At 43.3% G+C, this 22,081-nt stretch overlaps 1 long non-coding RNA gene across 1 annotated transcript in view; it reads right to left on the bottom strand.

Annotated features, from left to right (window-relative positions):
• LOC112216872 overlaps window positions 1–22,081 on the bottom strand; it is a 28,399-nt gene that overhangs the window by 5,436 nt on the left and 882 nt on the right. Inside the window, exon 3 of the long non-coding RNA XR_002948409.2 lies at window positions 20,151–20,201. This is a non-coding gene — a long non-coding RNA (uncharacterized LOC112216872). The remainder of the gene's footprint in view (window positions 1–20,150; window positions 20,202–22,081) is intronic.

Here is a 22,081-nt window from a genome sequence, read left to right as displayed (position 1 = left end):
ACAATGAAAAACAACTGCAGGGTAATTAGCAGAGCAATTCACAAAACACACAACTTGTCGACTGGCTTGTTCTAAGGTAAATTACAGTTTGTGGCAGCAAGGCCCACCATACTAATGGATGCACACGGGGTCGTAGTGCAACGCTAACGAAACACAAGATCAACCTTGCGCAGCACTCAAGAGGAGGAGCTGCAAACAGCCAATGACTATACTTCCACGCAAGATATTACACTTACCAGTGACATACCAACCAAACTACAGAAAGTTTGGACCTCAAACCATACGGACATCTGCCGAGAAAAATGAAAGAGAACGTGTGTCGCAGCCATGGGGTCTATATATAGGGGAGGACCCCAGCCGTTACACAGGTGCGTAGATCTGTAACTCCTCACCTCGGATGTATCCCTCCACCACGGAGTGATACCAATATATTGGAGTGATCCAGTATAGTGAACAACCCAAACTATGTGACCCAATGCCTGCAACCCAGCCTTTGGGACGACCAAACAACCCAGCAGTTGGGTCAATCAAACAACCCAGCATTTTTTAGAGTGTGGTGCCACTTCGGAAGCTTCCTACAACTCATAGAAAATCTCCTCTCCAGTGTCTACATTCATCTCTCAGCACCGCAGAGACAGTACTGAGCAGAGAGAGTACTAAGCTAATATTACCACTATACACTGCAGAAGCAGAAGTCCATCTCAGCACCGTCCGCTCCCACACTTTACCGCCGTACAATGCTGACTAAGCCACAAATCCTCGCAGTACCTCGTAGGGTGCAAGACATATACCAGGAGAAGTTATGGGTTATGTGAAACCACAAATTTACAGAACCCCAAATGTTGGTGTCGCGGGAGATATGGTACTGTATGCCAGGCCAAACTCTGTGGAACTTCAGTGTCATTAGGTGTGTATATTTTCCCAGACCCATACTAAAACCAACCAATGGAAAAATAATACTTCCATGTTGTTTGTTTATTCAATAAGAGCACCCAGAAATAAGCACTCACAATATCAATTGATTTTACACAGCTGTATTACAGTTCTCTTTTAAATCACTATCTAGATACTTGAAGAAGAAGAATTTTGTCAAGCCAAATAACTTTGGAACTACAGTTAATATAGTTAGACTTCTTCTACTGTATAAAGACAGCAGCAGCTCTATCCATGTGTAGAAGACAGTGTCTGTGGACAGGGTTAGCACCCCCCCTTCAGGCCCACAGCCAAACAGTTTTTCCCACTCCAGCTCCACTGCCAACAGGGAGTCCAGTGTTAGCATCAGCCATTCGCACACACAAACACACTCACACCCTCTATCTATGTGTCTCTCTCTCTCGCCCCTGGGTGCCATCTTCCTGCCTTACTGCTGTACCCTGTCATCTGTGGAGAGAGGCAAGAGAGGGCCCAATGCCATCATCATTATTTTTCTGGCCTGATTAACTAACACAGCCACTGCTTTTATACCAGACAACATTACAGCTACATCAGAGCTCCATCAAACACACATAGTGTTATTAATAGAAAGGGGACAGATGTGTGTCTGTGCAGTCATACCAAATGAAATCAAGTGCTCTTTTCTAAGAAAGGAATCAAGTCAATGTGCAGCAGTGGGGATGTTGAGGCGAGTCAAATGTATCACACACTTTCAAATTCTTGGTTAAAAAGCAACCCAGCGCTGGGTAAATAGTGGACAGAACACATGTTGGGTTCAAGATGGGCACCATTTCTGTTAAATGTATTTGAAATACGTATTTGAATTACTTCCCGAGACTTTTGTATTACACTGGGCTGAACTACACTCCAATGTCTTTGGTAACGATATACTTTCAAAAGCTGTCATTTTTTATTTGTATACAATTTTGTGGCCCCCTTTCACCCTGTATTGGTATCAAAGGTCTGATGGGACTATGGTGTGATAACAGCATCTTCTAAATAAACTAAATGTACTGTTATGTAAAAATGAACAATTGCAAAGCATGCTGAGTATTACTATATTGAGCTCCGCCCAGAAACAAGGCCAATACCCGGTATGCTTCGCAGTAGTTGATTTTCATATATTACCTTTACATTTCTGTCATTTAGCATATGCTCTTATCAAGATTGACAATGTATTCAACTAAGGTAGATAAACAACAACATATCACAGTCACAGCAACTAAGAAGTTTCTGTGACTATTACTGAGAATGTTGTTGCTCTTCAGCCAGTTAATTTCATACAGTAAAATCAACTCAAACAAATTTGGTGATACAGAAAGCAACACAAACAGCATTGAAATTGCATCAGTGATGTTGAATTTTTTTATACATCATCCATTTGGTTGTTTCTTGTGACACTGTTCACAGCAGCACTGACGGATGTGTTGACATGACAACTGCGTTCGGGAGTCAAAACCCTTCCTCACTTTTGTTTCATGCTGGCTGAAGATCTAGCTATGTGGAAACATATACTGTGAGTATATTTGCCGTAGATGAGTGGCGTAAATTTTTAATTGTATTTGCTGACATCCTAATTATATTATCTACACTGAACAAAAATATAAATGCAACATGTAAAGTGCTGGTCCCATGTTTCATGAGCTGAAAAAAACCTGGAATTTTCCATGGGAAAAAAAGCTTATTTCTCTAAAATTTTGTGCACAAATTTGTTAACATCCCTGTTATTGAGGATTTCTCCTTTGCCAAGATAATCCAACCACTTGACAGGTGTGGCATATCAAGAAGCTGATTCAACAGCATGATCATTACACAGGTGCACATTGTGGTGGGGACAATAAAAGGCCACTCTAAAATGTGCAGTTTTGTCACACAACACAATGCCACAGCTGCCTCAAGTTGAGGGAGCGTGCAATTGGCGTGCTGACTGTAGGAATGTCCATCAGAGCTGGTGCCAGAGAATGTAATGTTCATTTATCTTCCATAAGCCGCCTCCAACGTTGATTTAGAGAATTTGGCAGTACATCCAAACAGCTTCACAACCGCAGACCACTTGTATGTCGTCATATGGGCGAGCAGTTTGCTGATGTCGACGATGTGAACACAGTGCCCCATGGTGGCGGTGGGGTTATGGTATGGGTAGGCAGGCAGGCAGGCAGGCAGGCATAAACGAACATAATTGCATTTTATTGATGGCAATTTGAATGGACAGAGATACCATGATGAGATCTGGAGGCCCATTGTTGTGCCAGTCATTCGCCGCCATCATATCATGTTTCAACATAATGCACAGCCCCATGTCGCAAGGATCTGTACACAATTCATGGAAGCTGAAAATGTCCCAGTACTTCCATGGCCTGCATACTCACCAGACATGTCACCCGTTGAGCATGTTTGGGATGCTCTGGATGGATGTGTATGACAGCATGTTTCAGGTCCGGCCGATATCCAGCAACTTCGCACAGCCATTGAAGAGGAGAGGGACAACATTCCACAGGCCACAATCAACAGCCTGATCAACTCTATTTGAAGATGGGCCTCCTGAGTGGCGCAGTGGTCTAATGCAATGCACCTCCGACACCAATGTGTTGGAAGAAACACTAATTGTGGCCCAAAGTTTTGAGAATGACACAAATATTAATTTTCACAAAGTCTGCTGCCTCAGTGTCTTTAGATATTTTTGTCAGATGTTACTATGGAATTCTGAAGTATAATTACAAGCATTTCATATGTGACAAAGGCTTGTATTGACAATTACATGAAGTTGATGCAAAGAGTCAATATTTGCAGTGTTGATCGTTCTTTTTCAAGACCTCTGCAATCCACTCTGGCATGCTGGCAATTAACTTCTGGGCCACATCCTGACTGATGGCAGCCCATTCTTGCATAATCAATGCTTGGAGTTTGTGGGTTTTTGTTTGTCCACCTGCCTCTTGAGGATAGACCACAAGTTCTCAATGGGATTAAGGTCTGGGGAGTTTCCTGGCCATGGACCCAAAATATTGATGTTTTGTTCCCCGAGCCACTTAGTTATCACTTTTGCCTTATGGCAAGGTGCTCCATCATGCTGGAAAAGGCATTGTTTGTCACCAAACTGTTCCTGGATGGTTGGTAGAAGTTCTCGGAGGATGTGTTGGTCCCGTTCTTTATTCATGGCTGTGTTATTAGGCAGATTTGTGAGTGAACCCACTCCCTTGGCTGAGAAGCAACCCCACACATGAATGGTCTCAGGATGCTTTACTGTTGGCATGACACAGGACTGATGGTAGCGCTCACCTTGTCTTCTCCAGACAAGCTTTTTTCCAGATGAAATTACTTTACCCCAGTTCTCAGCAGTCCAATCCCTGTAATTTTTGTAGAATATCAGTCTATCCCTGATGTGTTTCCTGGATAGAAGTGACTTCTTGTTGCCCTTCTTGACACCTGGCCATCCTCCAAAAGTCTTTACCTCACTGTGCATGCAGATGCACTCACACCTGCCTGCTGCCATTCCTGAGCAAGCTCTGTACTGGTGGTGCCCCGATCCTGCAGCTGAATAAACTTTAGATGGTCCTGGTGCTTGCTGGACGTTCTTGGGAGCCCTGAAGCCTTCTTCACAACAATTGAACTGCTCTCCTTAAAGTTCTTGATGATCCGATAAATGGTTGATTTATGTGCAATCTTACTGGCAGCAATATCCTTGCCTGTGAAGCACTTTTTGTGCAAAACAATGATGACGGCATGTGTTTCCTTGCAGGTAACTATGGTTGACAGAGGAATCAGTATGGCTCGCAAAGCTAAGGAGTTGCTATAAAGGAATATTTCCTTTGACGTTTACAGATCTTCACAGATCTTGGATCAGCTTAATCTCTCAATCCTAACCATTAGGGTGGAAAACAAACAGTTCTACGATCAACCTCATCATTCTACTGAGTTGGTGGGTTAATGAAATTGAGACTGACTTGGGTTGACCGGTCTATGAGCACCATACTGTAGCTCTCTGCCATGGCTCTGCTTTTTTGTTCTCTCTCTGCTCTCTCCCCTCCCAGCTGGATCATAATGTGAAGCCATTACCAGACTGATTACATACAGACACAAAGTGTTACTGTAGTTCATCAGAGGTCAAAGGTCAGGTCTGATACAATTATCTGGTACACTCACTCACACACACACACACACAGGCATGCATGCATGCACATGTTTTATTCAATTAGATTCAGATATATTATACAATTGTGTGGGTCATTAACTGAGTGTGGGACGTCCAGTGTGGTATGGCTATGTTCTAAGCCCTCAAGAGATTTCCGTAGTTCATTGAATTATAGGTCTGACTGGAGATCGGTAAGGATGAGGTATGGAGGGATGAAAGAGTGGAGGAAGAGATGGGAGGAGAGTTGGAGAAGAAAGAGAAACCGTGGCTACGAGCAGCTGGATCAAATCAAATTGTATTGGTAACATATAATCCTGAGAGGCATCAATCTGGTGTTTTCTGTAATGACCTTAGTGATCACTGTTTTACAGCCTGTATTTGTAATGGCTGCTCAGTGAAACGACCTGTCCTTATTTGTCATCGGCTCTTGGTAAAAAAAAATAATTAGCAAGCCTTCCTTCATGACCTGGCCTCTCGAAATTGTTTAAGAATCAGCTCCCTCTCTCAAAGACGCATGGACCTTCTTTTTTTATATTTTCAGTGATATTTTCAACAAACACACCCCATAAAGAAAATGAGAATTAAAAACAGGTTCAGCCATTCGTTCGACTGTGATCTTGCAGAATTACTCCATCTCAAGAATGCATTTGGCGAAAGGCTTGGCACACGCGTATTCAGGCTGACTGGCTCTCATTCAGACAAATGAGAAATAAGTGCACTCAGGCTATCCGGAAGGCCAAAGTTAGTTACTTTAAGGAGCAGTTCTCTCTCTGTGGATCTAACCCCAGGAAGTTCTGGAAAATGGTTAAAGACCTGGAGAATAAACCCTCCTCCTCACAGCTGCCCATGTCCCTTAAAGTTGATGTGGTTGTTACTGACAAGAAGCAAATGGCTGAGCTCTTTAATCACCACTTCATTAACTCAGGATTCCAATTTGACTCAGCCTTGCCTCCTTGCCCGTCCAATATTTCCTCATCTCCCATGCCTTCTAATACGACTAGTCCCGATGCTCCCCCCTCTTTTCCCTCTCCCCCGCTACAAAGTTTCTCCCTCCAGGCAGTCACTGAGTCCGGGGTGCTAGAGGAGCTCCTTAAACTTGATCTCAAAAAAACTTCTGTGTCAGATGGTTTAAACCCTTTCTTCTTTAAGGTTACTGCCCCTATCATCGCCAAGCCTATCTCTGACCTTTTTAACCTGTCTCTCCTCTCTGGGGAGGTTCCCATTGCTTGGAAGGCAGCCACGGTTTGTCCTTTACTTAAAAGGGGGAGAACAAGCTGATCCTAACTGTTATAGGCCTATTTCTGTTTTGCCCTGTTTATCAAAAGTGTTGGAAAAACTTGTCAATAATCAACTCTTGATGTCTATATCTGGTTTTTGCTCAGGTTATGGATGTGTCACTGCAACCTTAAAGGTCCTCAATGATGTTACCATTGTCCTTGATTCTAAGCAATGTCGTGCTGCTAGTTTTATTGACTTGGCTAAAGCTTTTGATACGGTAGACCATTCCCTTCTTGTGGGCCGGCTAAGGAGTATTGATGTCTTTGAGGGGTCTTTGGCCTGGTTTGCTAACTACCTCTCTCAAAGAGTGCAGCGTATGAAGTCAGATGATCTGCTGTCTCAGCCACTGCCTGTCACCAAGGGTGTACCCCAAGGCTCGAACCTAGGCCCCACGCTTTTCTCAATTTACATTAAAAAAAACATAGCTCAGGCAATAGGAAACGCTATAATCCATTTATATGCAGATAATACAGTCTTATACTGAGCTGGACCCTCACTGTATTTTGTGGTAAAAAAAAGCTCTAAAAAGCTTTCTTATCATCCATCAAGCTTTCTCTGCCCTGAACCTTGTTCTGAACACCTTCAAAACAAAGGTCACGTGGTCACGAAAAATGCCCCTCTCCCCACTACCTCAGATGGTTTAGAGCTTGAAGTAGTCACATCATACAAGTACTTGGGGGTATGGCTGGACGGTACACTGTCCTTCTCTCAGCACATACAGTTGAAGTCGGATGTTTACATACAGCTTAGCCAAATACATTTAAACTCAGTTTTTCACAATTCCTGACATTTAATCCCAGTAAAAAGTCCATGTATTAGGTCAGTTAGGATCACCACTTTATTTTAAGAATGTGAAATGTCAGAATAATAGTAGAGAGAATGATTTATTTCTTTATTTTATTTCTTTCATCACATTCTCAGTGGGTCAGAAGTTTACATGCTACCAAATACTAATTGAGTGTATTTCCTTTAAATTGTTTAACTTGGGTCAAATGTTTTGGGTAGCCTCACACAAGCTTCCCACAATAGGTTGGGTGAATTTTGGCCCATTACTCCTGACAGAGCTGGTGTAACTGCATCAGGTTTGTAGGCCTCCTTGCTCACACACGCTTTTTAAGTTCTGCCTACGAATTTTCTATAGGAGTGAGGTCAGGGCTTTGTGATGGCTACTCCAATACCTTGACTTTGTTGTCCTTAAGCCATTTTGCCACAACTTTGGAAGTATCCTTGGTGGCATTGTCCATTTGCGACCAAGCTTTAACTTCCTGACTGATGTCTTGCGATGTTGCTTCAATATATCCACATAATTTTCCATCTATTTTGTAAGGTGCACCAGCCCCTCCTGCAGCAAAGCACCCCCATAACATGATGCTGCCATCCCCATGCTTCACGGTTGGGATGGTGTTCTTCGGCTTGCAAGCATTCCCCTTTTTCATCCAAATATAAAGATGGCCATTATGGCCAAACAGTTCTATTTTTGTTTTATCAGACCAGAGGACATTTCTCCAAAAAGTACAATCTTTGTCCTCATGTGCAGTTGCAAACCGTAGTCTGGCTTTTTTTATGGCGGTTTTGGAGCACTGGCTTCTTCCTTGCTGAGCGGCCTTTCAGGTTATGTCGATATAGGACTCATTTTACTGTGGATATAGATATTTTGTACCTGTTCCCTCCAGCATCTTCACAAGGTCCTTTGCTGTTGTTCTGGGATTGATTTGAACTTTTCGCGCCAAGGTACGTTCATCTCTAAGAGAGAACGCGTCTCCATCCCGAGCGGTATGACGGCTGCGTGTTCACATGGTGTTTATACTTGCATACTATTGCTTGTACAGATGAACGTGGTACCTTCAGGTGTGTGGAAATTGCTCCCAAGGATGAACCAGACTTGTGGAGGTCTACAATTCCTTTTCTGTGGTCTTGGCTGATTTCTTTTGATTTTCCCATGATGTCAAGCAAAGAGGCACTGGGTTTGAAGGTAGGCCTTCAAATACATCACAGATAGACCTCCAATTGACTCCAATTGACAAATCATGTCAATTAGCCTATGAGAAGCTTTCCAAGCTGTTTAAAGGCACAGTCAACTTAGTGCATGTAAACTTGTGACCCGTTGGAATTGTGATACAGTGAATTATAAGTGAAATAATTTGTCTGTAAACAATTCTTGGAAAAAATGACTTGTGTCATGCACAAAGTAGATGTCCTAACCAACTTGCCAAACCTATAGTTTGTCAACAAGAAATTTGTAGAGTGGTTGAAAAATGAGTTTTAATAACTCCAACCTAAGTGTATATAAACTTCTGACTTCAAGTGTATCAAAGCTTCAGGCTACATTTAAATCTAGATTTGGTTTCCTCTATCATAATCGCTCCTCTTTCACCCCAGCTGCCAAACTTACACTGATTCAGATGACCATCCTACCCATGCTAGATTACGGAGACGTAATTTATAGATCGGCATGCAAGGGAGCTTTTGAGCGGCTAGATGTTCTTAATCAAATAACATTTTATTTGTCACATACACAAGGTTAGCAGATGTTAATGTGAGTGTAGCAAAATGCTTGTGCTTCTAGTTCTGACAGTGTAGTAATATCTAACAAGTAATCTAACACATTTACAACAACTACCTTATACACACAAATGTAAAGGGATGGAATAAGTACATGTACATATAAATATATGGATGAGTGATGGCCATGCGGCATAGGCAAGATGCAATAGATGGTATGAAATACAGTATGTACACATGAGAGTATTAAAGTGACATTATTTAGAGTGACTAGTGATACCTTTATCAAATCCATTTATTAAAGTAGCCAGTGATTTGGGTCTGTATGTTTCCAGCAGCCTCTCTATGTTATTAATGGCTGTTGAGCAGTCTGATGGCCTTGAGATAGAAGCTGTTTTTCAGTCTCACAGTCCCAGCTTTGATGCACCTGTACTGACCTCACTTTCTGGATGATAGCGGGGTGAACAGGCAGTGGCTCGGGTGGTTGTTGTCACTGATGATCTTTTTGGCCTCAGGTGCTGTAGGTGTCCTGTAGAGCAGGTGGTTTGCCCCCGGTGATGCAGATCTCACTACTCTCTGGAGAGGAGGGCGGTTCAGTTTCCTTACCAGGTGGTGATACAGCCCGACAGGATGCTCTCGATTGTGCATCTGTAAAAGTTTGTGGGGAATTTAGGTGACAAGCCAAATTTCTTCAGCCTCCTGAGGTTGAAGAGGCGCTGTTGTGCCTTCTTCACCACGCTGTTTATGTGGGTGGACCATTTCAGTTTGTCCATGATGTGTACACCGAGGAACTTTCCACCTTCTCCACTACTGTCCCGTCGATGCGAATAGGAGAGTGCTCCCTCTGCTGTTTCCTGAAGTCCACAATCATCTCTTTTGTTTTGTTGACATTGAGTGAGAGGTTGTTTTCCTAACACCACACTCCGAGTGCCCTCACCTCCTCACTGTAGGTTGCCTCGTCGTTCTTGGTAATCAAGCCCAATACTGTAGGGTCGTCTGCAAACTTGATGATTGAGTTGGAGGTGTGCATGGCCACGCAGTTATGGGTGAACAGGGAGTACATGAGGGGTTTGAGCACCCACACGTATGGGGCCCCAGTGTTGAGGATCAGCGGAATTGAGATTTTGTTTCCTACCTTCAACACCTGGGGGCGGCCCGTCAGAAAGTCCAGGACCCAGTTGCACAGGGTGGGGTCGAGAGCCAGGGCCTCAAGCTAAATGATGAATTTGGAGGGTACTATGATGTTGAATGCTGAGCTGTAGTCAATGAAAGGCATTCTTACGTAGGTATTACTCTTGTCCAGTGGGATAGGGCAGTGTGCAGGGTGATGGCGATTGCATTGTCTGTGGACCTGTTGGGGCGGGTCTAGGGTGGCAGGCAGGGTGGAGGTGATATGATTCTTCACTAGTTTTTCAAAGCACTTCATGATGACCGAAGTGAGTGCTACGGTGTGATAGTCATTTAGTTCAGTTACCTAACATTCTTGGGTACAGGAACAATGGTGGCCATCTTGAAGCATTTGGGGACAGCAGACTGGGATAGGGAGAGATTGAATATGTCCGTAAACGCCAGTTGGTCTGCACATGGTCTGTGGACGAAACTGGGGATGCCGTCTCGGCCGGCAGCCTTGTGAGTGTTAACATGTTTAAATGTCTTACTAATGTTGGCCATGGAGAAGGAAAGCCCACAGTCCTTGGTAACGGGCCGCGTCGGTGGCACTTATCCCCAAAGCGGGCAAAGAACGTGTTAAGCTTGTCCGGAAGCAAGACGTCGGTGTCCACGATGTGGCTGGTTTTCCTTTTGTGGTCCGTGATTGTATGTAGACCACATACGTCTCGTGTCTGAGATGTTGAATTGCGACTCCAATAGGATGTGACAGCAAACACCAACTTCAAACAGCTTCTTCCTCTGTACAAGAAGATATTGAGCATATGTGGATCCATGCAGAAATCAAACCCACGACTGTGGTGTTGGAAGAAGTAAAGTACCCTGCTCTAACCTACACACAGAGGCAGGATGAGGAGTTAGGTGATAACCTGAGGTTTGAGGCACGGGAAGGAATGAGGAGGATGGAAGGATGAGGGTATGGAAGGACGGGGTCATCTTAAGGCATGTTCTATGGGAATCATGACATTTTTATCATAGAGCCCTCAAGCAGTCTTCTGGGAGGATCTACAGTGCCTTGCAAAACTATTCAGCCCCTTGGCGTTTTTCCTATTTAGTTGCATTATAACCTGTAATTAATATTGATTTTGATTTTGATTTCATGTAATGGACATACACAAAATAGTCCAAATTGGTGAAGTGAAAGAAATTACTTGTTTCAAAAAATGCAACAAATTCTAAAAGGAAAAGTGATGCGTGCATATGTATTCACCCCATTTGATATGAAGCCCCTAAATAAGATATGGTGCAACCAATTACCTTCAGAAGTCACATATTTAGTTATATAAAGTCCACCTGTGTGCAATCTAAGTGTCACATGATCTGTCACATGACCTCAGTATATATACACACTGTTCTGAAAGGCCCCAGAGTCTGCAACACCACTAAGCAAGGGGCACCACCAAACAAGCAGCACTATGAAGACCAAGGAGCTCTCCAAACAGGTCAGGGACAAATTTGTGGAGAAGTACAGATCAGGGTTGGGTTATTAAAGAATATCCTAAACTTTGATCATCCCACGGAGCACCATTCAATCCATTATTAAAAAAATGGAAAGAATATGGCACCACAACAAACCTGCCAAGAGAGGGACTCCCACCAAAACTCACAAACCAGGCAAGGAGGGCATTAATCAGAGAGGCAACAAAGAGACCAAAGATAACCCTGAAGGAGCTGCAAAGCTCCACAACGGAGATTGGAGTATCTATCCATAGGACCACATTTAGCCGTAGACTCCACAGAGCTGGGCTTTACGGAAGAGTAGCCAGAAAAAAATAAGCAAACATGTTTGGTGTTCGCCAAAAGGCATGTGGGAGACTCCCCGAACATATGGAAGAAGGTTCTCTGGTCAGATGAGACTAGAATTGAGCTTTTTGGCCATCTAGGAAAACACTATGTCTGGCACAAACCCAACACCTCTCATCACCCGAGAATACCATCCCCACAGTGAAGCATGGTGGTGGCCGCATCATGCTGTGGGGCTGTTTTTCATCGGCAGGGACTGGGAAACTGGGAAGAGTTGAAGGAATGATGGATGGCACTAAATACAGGGAAATTCTTGAGGGAAACCTGTTTCAGTCTTCCAGAGATTTGTGACTGGGACGGAGGTTCACCTTCCAACAGGACAATGACCCTAAGCATACTGCAAAAGCAACAATTGGGTAGTCTAAGGGGAAACATTTAAATGTCTTGGAATGGCTTAGTCAAAGCTCAGACCTCAATCCAATTGAGAATCTGTGGCACGACAAAACGATTGCTGTACACCAGCAGAACCCATCTAACTTGAAGGAGCTAGAGCAGTTTTGCCTTGAAGAATGGGCAAAAATCCCAGTAGCTAGATGTGTTAAAGTTCTAGAGACATACCCCAAGAGATTTGCAAATGTAATTGCTGCAAAAGGTGGCTCTACAAAGTATTGACTTTGGGCGGGGTGAATAGTTATGCACGCTCAAGTTCTCAGGTTTTTTGTCTTATTTCTTGTTTGTTTCACAATAAAAAATATTTTGCACTTCAAAGTGGTAGGCATGTTGTGTAAATCAAATGATACAAACGCCTCAAAAATCTATTTTAATTCCAGAGTGTAAGGCAACAAAATAAGAAAAATGCCAAGGGGGATGAATACTTTCGCAAGCCACTGTATCTGTCTGTCTATCTGCCTGCCTATGTAGCTATAGGGCCTAGACTGCCACCAGCAGGGAGACAGAGAAAGAGATGGATGAAGAAGATGGCACAGAGAGCGAGAGAGGGATAGAGTTTATAAGAGGCAGAGAAGCAGAAAGATCATCACAAACTGTAGAATACTAGAGCGACAGAGTGACAGAGAGATAGTGAGATGAGCAGTCAGTCAGGCCTGTCAAACAATTAACATCATGGGGAGAGAGAGAGGAGCAGAGAGTGGCCCTAGGAAATGTACAAGCACAGTGGACATATGTAGTGTACAGCATGTTCACACAACCCCCCTTTCATATGTGCGCACACACACACACACACATAGCAGACTGTCCTGCCATGGATGGCCAAGCTCACAGATGAACTGGAAAAGCTGTCACATACACGTCACACACATACCAAAGGCTCCCACTGATACACAGGAGATACACACAACCCATGGGAGAAGACACACAGAACGGAGATGGGTGTCGACACTCAACATGATGTCCACTGATTTCCCTAGTTACGCCAAAGTGACGCCAAAAGCGAAATTATAAACTGGGTGGTTTGAGCCCTGAATGCTGATTGGCTGAAAGCCGTGGTAAATCAGACTGTAGTCCATGGGTATGACCCTTCTAATTACATTGGTTACCAGTTTATAATAGCAATAAGGCACCTCAGGGGTTTGGGGTATATGGCCAATATACCACGGCTAAGGGCTGTATCCAGGCACTCCGCGTTGCGTCGTCCCTAAGAACAGCCCTTAGACGTGGTATATCAGCCATTTCCCACAGCCCCTCAGACCTTATTGCTTAATTATATCATAATGCATTTCCTGTCGTTTCATTAGGAATTCAAATTTGAAAAGTCGCAGTAGAATGGAAAAACCACTCATGTAATCTCCAGTCTACTCCCTGCATATGTTGTCAAATCTATCAATGTATGGCTTTTCCCTAGCCTTTACAAGCTCTCAACAGCGTGGAGAGGATTTATGGAAGGGGCAGCTGGAGGAACGAGAGAAATATAAATCAAACTACTCAGAAGCTTTGTCCCAAATGGCACCCCTGTTCCCTTTAATAGTGCACTACTTTTGACCAGAGTGCTATGGACCCAGGTCAAAAATAGTGCACTCTAGAGGAAAAGGGGCATCAATTGGGACGCAATCAGCCAGGCTGTGAGTCTGTCTGACAGGTATGGGATTAATAGGCTAGCCTTCTTTCTGATCCATAAACAGGATGAACTCCAAGCATCAGGTCCATGAAGAAAAACGTGTTCAGAATCAACTGCTACTCACTGCTCAACATCCAAGAAGAAACACTTTCCCATCAGCTAGTCTATTGGAATCTAAGTCTACGTCCCAAATGGCCCCCTATTACCTATATAGAACACAACGTTTGATCAGGGTCCACCTGGGACCAAAGGTTCTACTATAATTGCTTATCTGTCACTACTAGGAACCAGATCTCCAGCAAATCTAATTAGTATTCTCCTCCAGACCCTCTCAACATTTTATTATGTTGTTTGGTTAATTGCTGATTTCACAATATCTGCCTGAGTAATGGAATTTCTAGACAAGTCCTAGTGAAGCTGGGTAATTTACATTGTTATAATGGTCTTCCGGGGTCGGGGAGGTGAGAAGGGTCATTGTGGGAGAGTTGACACGGAGCGTGTGTGTATGTGTGTGCGTATGTATGTGTGTGTTCATTCATGCATAAATGCTTCTGTGCATGCACACGTGTACAGTTGAAGTCAGAAATGTATATACACTTAGGTTGGAGTCATTAAAACTCGTTTTTCAACCACTCCAAATTTCTTGTTGACAAACTACAGTTTTGGCAAGTCAGTTAGGGCATCTACTTTGTGCAATGACACAAGTCATTTTTCCAAGAATTGTTTACAGACAAATTATTTCACTCGAATACAATTCCAGTGGGTCAGAAGTTTAAATACACAAGTTACAAATTACTACTCCACAGGCTAGCATCACCACTGAGACCTTCCACCGAGCCCTTAAATGTGACGTTCATTTAACTGGAACTCTACATCCACTGTGTATTGGTGATAAGCTTCATGAAAAATTATTTTAGTCGCTCTGGAACGGAGGTCCTGCTGACCAAGATGACCAAAGCTAGCAAATAGGGTGGAAAAGGGGACTTCAAGCTAGGCTGGAAAGAAAGGCTACACGCTCTCTTCTTCCTAGTATCCAGATGGCTAATGTCCAATCGCTGGGACAAAAACTGAACTCAGAGCAAGGCTTCAGTCACAGAGGGACATCGGGAAACACTGTGTCTTTGTTTTTACAGAAACATGGCTGAAGGACTGGACACTTGACTCGGCTATTCAACCAGATCGCTTTTCACATTTTCTGTATGGATCAAAAGGCGTCTTCTGGTAAGAGTAGGGGGGAGGTGTATGCTTCCCTGTCAACGATTGCTGGTGTACCAAAGTTAAAAACATCTCGATCTCCTGTTCACCCAACCTAGAGTTTCTGAAGCTAAAATGCCAACCCCACTATATGCTGAGGGATTTTCCCAGTCTTATTATCACAGCTGTGTACATGCCGCCACAAGCAAAGATCAAGGCCGCAATCAGCAAACCGTACAAGAAAATTCACCAACAAAGATCCTCTCACCCCGAAGCAGTCTTTGTTATCATAGGAGATATTAACTGAGCAAGTTTAAAATAAATTCTTCCAAAATATCACCAGCAACTGTTTGTTTTGTATCCAATGCATTTAGCTTACTGTAAGGATCGATGCTGGTAGACGAGAAGCAGGTACAGGGAGAACAGCTAATGAAAAACAGACATGAAACAGAACAGGAACAGCGTCTGGACAGGGGAAAAAATAATGACGCCAATGCTGACACAGAGAACAAAAGGGGGAGCAGACAGTTATAGGCGTGGCAATCAACAAAGGGAAGGAGTCCAGGTGAGTCCAATGAGCGCTGCTGCGCGTAATGATGGTGACAGGTGTGCGTAAAGAAGGGCAGAGGGAGAGCGAGAGCAAGGTGTGACACTTGCATTAGGATGAAGTAGTCTAGGCCTTCGAATCTAGTATTGCATCATATCGCCTAGCAATTAGTTATCATTGCATAACGTTCATATAAAACCATCTTTAACATCAGCGTCATTTAACAATATGCATGTTATAGTTGTATGAATTTATCACAATGTAAGCCTGCTCATTGGAAATACAATTTCATCAGTCCCAATTCAATGCGATATTAGTTTCACAGTTAAACACCACTGCTCTGGCTATGTAACATTCTTAAACATTAGCAGATTTCAAGTCGTCTGTGTTCTCCCATACTAGATGGTGTGCTCTCTCAGGTGTGCTTGGAAGATCACCCTTGATAGAACGTGAGAGCGCAGAACGCACGTGTTTTTTGGAATACAGCCAGAGTTCACAGTGATATGTTGAGGTCTCTTTCTTGTCTTTCATTCTATTTCCCACCTTTTCATGATCACGCTCATTATGCTTGTAAACATTTTGATTAGCATTATAAAATGTTGATTGTCTAACTTTGTGTTTATCTTGTTATTCTGGGAAAGAACTCCAATTGACTCTCAAAGAATTCATACTTTCAGATTAATAACATTGTAAATGATTTTATAATCCAGGCCTTTTTAGACCTTTTTGTCCAAAAAAGGACTGGTGCCCCGTTAATAATTTACAGTATACAGTACACAATGAACTCAACACTTCCCTCTCTCTCTACCAGGCATATTCATGGTTTACTATGCTTGTCTCCATTCTCTAACCTTAGTCACTAGAGCTCAACTAGAACCTCAAAGGTTAACGAACACTTTCACACCTTCTTCTGTATTTTATTACCTCAATGCCTTCAACTTGACACGCTTATTAGCATCTGTATCGAAAGCCCATGTCATTACTTCAATGAAGAGTGTGTTAAATGGTTGTTTAGATACTTAAAATGAGTCTGAGACTAACAGTGTTAAATAACTCTCCCGGCATGCCTCTATTTCAATTAGAGACCTTTGACCTCTGACCTCTGAGCGGAACAGAGCAGAGACATGACTGGCAACATCCCTCCCACACCACATCAGCCTCATAGCTTATGATCTATTACGTGAAAGAAGACTTGTTGACATTGTCCTTTTGGTTTTCTTTTCCTGTATCTACGGATACGGTATGCACGCAGTGAATTTTCTTATTTTTTATTTTTTGGAATTTTGTATTCGCTCGGATTTCTGGCAATATGAAAGTGTGTTGCAACTACAAACTAATCTAGTTGCACACACACAGACCAGAACAGAGGCATCAGAAGGTATACCGACACCTCAAACCTTACATCCTCTCCTCTTCATCAGCTTTTCATATCGTGCCACATCTGTTTGATTCTGCACCAGTGAATCAAGACCTGAACAGAATAGTGATCTGTCTCCCTGTTAGCAGCAACAAACCAATTCAAACACTGTTAGAAAAAAAGGTGCCATCTAAAACCTAAAAGGCTTCTTAGACTGTCCCCACAGGAGAACCCTTTGAAGAAAACCTTTTTGGTTCCAGGTAGAACCGTTTTAATTCCAGATATAGCCCTTTTGGGTTCCATTTAGAACCCTTACCGCAGAATGTTATACATGGAGCCCAAAAGGGTTCTAGCAGGGACCAAAAGGGTTTTAACTGGCACCATAAGGGTTCTCTTATAGGGACAGCCGAATAACCATTTTAGAACCCTTTGTTTCTAAGAGTGTATCTCTCTCCTTCCTTCCCTGACTTATTGCCTCGTTCTCTCCTTCCCTCCCCTCCCGTCCTCCTTCCCTCTCTTCCCAGATGTAGGTTAATGATGTCCCGGGGTGGGTAAGGCTGTGGATAACTGTGGTGAGTCTGTGTGACTCAGACATCACAGAGCAGGTCACATGCACTGAGGAACAACTTTTTTTTACCCTACCAGCCATGACCCTGAACAGCAGGCACAGGACTGGCCGCTTCATAGCCCCAGAGCTTCCTACCTCCCTTAGTGACACACACAGCTGTCTGCCCAGTGGACCCATTTTACGAGAGTTTTCCTTACAGAACCAGAACTTTCTACCTCACTGGCCTATAGCTGAGCTACTGTCTAAGCAGAAGTGAGGAGGGGGACTCTATATACAGAGAAGAAAGACTGTGTGACTCTCTGATCCGACCCATTTTTCTGGAGCAGAGCAAAAGATTGGCAAATTAAAGTTCCATTCATTCATGTATTCATTCTCATTCAGTTTCAATCACTGGATGTCATGGAGAATATCCCTTAACCCCTATCACACACACACACCCACCCACCCACACACAGATATGCTCACAGTATGTCTCAGCATGTGTCTATTCATCTTCCCCTGCAGAAGGATCGCCAAATATCATTTGGCCAGGCCTGGGGATATTGTGAAGAAGGAGAGCTTCGCCCAGGGTAGCACATCAGAGCATTACTCACAGCTGTTACAGGGAGGTGGCATAGGGCTGAACAAAATCGCTATTCATCTGCTTACTGACCTGTGTGCCAGGAGGAGGAAGAACACACACACACACATAGACACACACACACACACACACCTCAGGTCATTTAGTCAAGGCCATATGAGCCCAGCAGTCAGAATGAATGAGTGTTTGAGTCAGGCTGCCATGGGCACAAAGTATACCCTCTCTGTGAAAATATCACATCTGTGTTGTTTGCATCACATTGGAGTCATTTAGCAGGCGCTCCTATCCAGAGGGAGTTGCAATCAACTAAAGTTTTCCGACAACAGGTTGGTGAGACAAAAATGAAGACAGATGTTTCATATCTGTCAGTCACCATCATCACGATGAGTCACCCTAAACCTTGGGTGTGTCCCAAATGGCAAACTATTCCCTACATACAGTAGTGCACTACTTTTGACCAGAGCACAATGGGCTCTGGTTAAAAGTAGTGCACTATATGGAACAGGGTGCCATTTGTGCTGTACCATACTGATCTGTATAGCTCTACCACTATAATTGTCCAGATTCCCTCTACACGTCAATCAAGGCTGACCTGCGGATGCTGAACCACTGTCTGATACTGGAACGTCTCACATGTTTACATGCCTTTGATTCTCTGTGCAAAGTGAACTCAGACAAGACTGTCCCAAAATGGAACTAGAACATGAGAGGTAGATGAAGAGAAGGCTCCGTGGGAACTGCAAAGTGTCTTCACAAGCACATGGATGCGAACATATGCACAAACAAAAACACAGACACACACACGTAAACAAAAATACAGACACACACACACACACACTCACACAGCAGGGGATGTCAGAATTGGCAGATGTGTTTTCTCTGATGTCATCCAAGCCATAAGAACACTCTGAGGGAGATACAGGTAACTGCCATAATGATGGAAATTATTTTGAGTAAATGAGGGATACAAAGTATATTGAAAGCTGGTGCTTCCACACAGGTGTGTTTCCTGTATAAATGAAACAATTAACATCCCATAATGTTTAGGATCATGTTAAAATACTGGACAGGCCAATAGGAATGGGGGGGGGGGCATGCCATGAAATTAATAGCAACAAATACTATGATAAACAACAAATATAATGATAAACTAATGCGGGATGACGTCATGTAAATGATGTGTCAGATGCTGAATTCTAGATGTCTTATTTCCCATGTAGCTAAATTATGTAAACTAAATGAACCAAAATGAGTCACATAGTGAGTTGTAAACAAGCAGTAGGAACTGCATGATAAATAGTTGTGCTTATGAAAATGCCTTTAGTGAGTCATACACAAACGAATGTGGCAGTTGACCGCAGACTGGTTATGTCATCTTGGGCTAGACGCTACCCCTAGAGTTGATTGACCCCATGAGTCAATTTAATTAACATACAAAAAGACTTCCCCAAAGACTTTTAAGAATTAAGTAACTTGTCACTTCAAGGCAAAATGGTTCTTGTGCCATTAAACTGAATTGCCTTGAATTTTGGAAAGTGAATTTAAGTATTTCAAAGACAAATTATTTTGAAATGCCAAAAGTTCAGCAGGGAGGTTTTTCAGTGTCTATCGTCAGCAATTATCTCATGTGACATTTGGGATCACAGAAAAACAGAAGGATCAAAAGAGAAATTACTCTTCAGAACCTATTCTCTGAAATATGATTCACTTAAAGAGATTCTCTGGTACCTTTGTATACTTTTTAGCCAGTAGTTCTGAAAGTAGTGATCGTCAAAAAAAATTCTCTCTCTCTCTCTCTCTCTCAATTGGGCACACCATGCAACCTCATTAGATAACGCTGGGCAGACCTCTTGCTGTCACTCAGATGCGAGGGGGTGAAGGTCATTGGCTAGAAATGGCTAGGGGTGCTGGCCTGCATGGGGGGAAATGTAGGGAAAATGGCGTGTCACAGCTTCAAGAAAACACTCGCTTTTAAACTAGGGATTTAATGGCTAATTGAGGTAAGTTAATTCTGCATGTATGAACTACACATGGACACATCCAGCCCAAAGAAGGAGATTTTAAAAATGCTTCCTTACTTGCCAAAGTACCGGAGCAGGTCTTTAATGTCCTGGAAACAGCTAGTATTCCTGGGGACAGAGACATAACACAAAATACAAAAATACCTTCACAATTGACACACATTTGAATCCTAACTTCACTTTCAGATAGTGAGAAATAATACCAGACACACTGTGGATAGCCACTTTATCTGCTGCAATCGTTTCACAATAAAACAGGCTTCAGTATTGATTATTTCTGGAGGCAGACAAAGGAGGAAAGTAATCAACGGACTTCATTTGAGTCCATATCAGCCACATACACTATATCAAGTTAAACCAGGTGCTTTGGCTGTGTCAGGATGTTTGTCCTGAATAACCCCAGTACTGGTCTGTATGTGCATTCGCGTGTCCGTGTGTACACCTGCTGGGCGTTGACCTGAATGGTCTGTGTACCATCTCTTCCCCATGAACGCACTACCGTGGCACCTTTCCCCCAACACCCTTCCCAAAACAGCTCAAACTTAGAACCCTGCTGTGCCCCTGGGCCAAGGTCTATCCACAGCCTCGTCACAGCCTCTCAGACTCCTGCTACATCCTCGCAGCAGGTTCCTTCATTAAAACTCCACCACAAAGTGCATGTGTGCTGCCCAAAGCTCCTCGTTAGACTAACCACACCACTCCGGGCTGGCAGGCACAGCCTGACATGACCAATAACTGACGCCAAGTCAGATGCCTGTTGGCACTTTGTAAATGGGCCTTGAAAAGCCATTTTCCATTTCTGCCCATTACATGAAATGTCCCTAATTTCCTGCCGTGGGCAGACATGGTTTTATATGTAGAAAATTGCACTGTGCAAATCGGCGGGGGCTTCCATTTTGCGGTATCAAACGTCATTACAATAATGGACCTGAGCTTTTAAGGCAAATACCTGATGGGTAGAATGTTCTCCAAGAGGATAGGCTTTTGGCCTCTAGACCTGGGAGAACAGCCAGGTAGCGTGTGTATGGGCAGACAGGGAAACGCAAACACACGACAGAGACACACACGCACATGCTTGCACACACACACTCAGCCTCCCCAAAACAAACGTATCCATTCAAGTTGAAACAGAAAGCCCTGATAGAATGAGAAACTGTACCCGTCTCCCTGTATTGGGCACAACCATGTATTTTAACTGGCAGCATTCAGGACTAAGTGAGCTGAGCCACAGTCACTGTGGTTTCCCTTCTCTAGCTACAGTGATAGAGAGTGGCTTTGGAGAGTGTGGCTGCCAGCCTGAGCCTAGCCAGATGATTGCTGTGAAATTCAAAGAGACACCTTATTTTTACCCAAGATCCTCTACCCTCTTTGGTCTCGGGCTTATAAGCGTCCGTGGTGTTTCCTGCTCATTAAGCCTGCAGCCATGGACAATTTTAAGATCAATAGTTTTGAATATCACAAGAAGGTCAAGATAAATATATATATTGTTTAACTCGGCAGCTGTTGTAACTTAATCCATCGAGCTTGACAACAGTTCCTTCCTGTATGTGAACCTGGCCTAAAAATGTCCAAAGATAATCACACTGTAGATTCAGCTCACAGAGCACAACGCAACCAAAAGAAACATCCCTGGAGGGGTATTTTAAGAACTGCTCAGTCTTTGAAGATACACTGTGGAGTCTATGGGTAACATTTGGAGAGGACTTGAACGTGGCCCTGTAGCACTGTTTAATTCATCAACAAATACTAAAAGGAGGAAAGAGCCAGTAAAACAGCGGCATAGTCTGTCATTGTTCAGAGACAAAACGGCGTGACAAACCAGCGACAGACTGCTGTATCACCCTCTGAATTAGTACAATACTTAACAAGATCATATGTCAGCTTGATTCGCCGAAGTCAGCTCTCTTTGGCACAGTCAATGAAACCAATTCTGCTTATCGGCGAGACATGCGTTTTGAAATGAATATTTTGGGAAAGGGGAAAAGAGA

This window comes from Oncorhynchus tshawytscha, linkage group LG17 (assembly GCF_018296145.1).
Source record: "Oncorhynchus tshawytscha isolate Ot180627B linkage group LG17, Otsh_v2.0, whole genome shotgun sequence".
NCBI lineage: Eukaryota > Metazoa > Chordata > Actinopteri > Salmoniformes > Salmonidae > Oncorhynchus > Oncorhynchus tshawytscha.
This window is presented reverse-complemented; position numbering and strand designations above follow the sequence as displayed.